Source organism: Antechinus flavipes, chromosome 2 (assembly GCF_016432865.1).
Source record: "Antechinus flavipes isolate AdamAnt ecotype Samford, QLD, Australia chromosome 2, AdamAnt_v2, whole genome shotgun sequence".
Lineage (NCBI taxonomy): Eukaryota > Metazoa > Chordata > Mammalia > Dasyuromorphia > Dasyuridae > Antechinus > Antechinus flavipes.
The window spans coordinates 157,292,115-157,293,911 of record NC_067399.1 but is presented as its reverse complement, the minus strand read 5'-3'; positions in this window follow the sequence as shown (position 1 = coordinate 157,293,911).

Here is a 1,797-nt window from a genome sequence, read left to right as displayed (position 1 = left end):
TACCTCACTAAAGCCAGGCCAGCTATATCTCCTCCTACGATTTTAGAGGTAGCTTCCTAAAGAATTGGGGTGTCTTTTCTCCAATTACATAAGCTTAAGCTCCCATTCTGAATGTGTTCCTCTAACTATTAGTACCAATAACTAGTACCCTGTTTCCATTTAATTAGCCAAATTATCTTTTACAAAGAGATAATTACAATATTTCCCTTCCATGCTTTAAGGGCACTGCTCCTCCTTATGCCATTTTGTTCTCTGAGAAGAATGAACTTCAGCTTCATGTAGTTTTGAGGTATGTACTTTCCAGGTGTATATCTTCCACTGTTAGGTGTTGCTAACCCAATTCCATTTAAGTAATTGACATCAATTTTTTTTAATTATAACTTTTTATTGACAGAACCCATGCCTGGGTAATTTTTTACAACATCATCCGTTGCACTCACTTCAGCTGACTTTTCCCCTCCCTCCCTCCATCCCCTCCCCGAGATGGCAAGCAGTCCTATACATGTTAAATAAATCGACATCAATTTTGCTTCACAAAGGGATATTTACTTCGAAGATTTAGCAAGAACAGAAATACTAATATTTCTCTTCAACACTTTGGGACCCATTTCATCCCCTCCCCCCAATATCAATTTAGCCTTTAGGGAGAGTGAGCTCCAACTTAATGCAATTTCTACATAGTACTGGTTCAAAGTCCTATTTAAATGTGGACACATTGATAGATAGTTCCCTTTCTCACCCACTATTGGCCTGGATCCCGAAGGCTGATAGTTCGTACTCAGTGCATCTATACTATCTTAGCTTCAAAACCTGACATTCACTCAGCTATTAGATTCCTGGATATTTTGTGTATCCTTCTTCTGATTTTTCAAAGTTCACAAGGCTATAAACTTTGTTTTATAGTTTATAGACTCCAGAGGGTGAGAGTCTGAGACCTCACCCTTTATAGCACTGTCTCTCACTGGACATCATCTGCCAGAAAGGAATCACATAAAGAGAAAAGCCAAAACAAGATAAAAAAAGATAAGGTCAACCAATGCCTTTTGAATATATTTTCAGTACCTCTTCTGCAAATGGCAACAATCAAAAAGGTTGCACTTCACTATGTGGTTAGCTGGTCAGAACCAATTACAGAATGTCTGCATATGATCCAACTTTCTCCAAGATACTTTCATAATATGTCATCACAACTCTCGCAGAAGCAAGCTGCCCATCATTTTCCATGTGGAGAATTGTATCAGCAGCAATTTGCATGCTGCTGAGGATTGGGCTTAGTGACCCTTGTTAAACTTTTATATCTCTTACCTTATTTATATCCTCATCCTCATCTCATTTAAGATTCACAAAGGTTTTATAAGGTCCTTGTTTCTCTTTCATTCTGGAAAAGGACCATGACATCAGGGAAGTCTTGCCATAATATGCAAGTGAATTGGAATTAAATGAGGGGTGACTGGGCAAGGACATTTGCCTTACTTTTCCCTCCTGAGCCATCTGGGTCCAGTGGCCAGATATAGATCAGGACAACTGGAGATGTCCTCAGATGAGGTCCTTATGACCCGGAGCAATCTTTAGAAGACATCCTGAATCTTCTTTATACCTGAAATGAATTGTCAACCACAAGCCACTCAGTATCATGTACTATGTGCCAAAAGTATATGCTTTCATATTCTCTCAAAAGATTACACATCTCCTGAGACAAAAGAAAGTTGGTTGTATATATCCCCTCACAAAAGCTTTGTGAGGGCTTTATGACCTTATGATCTTATAATCCTCATTTAATAGAAGAGAAAACTAAGG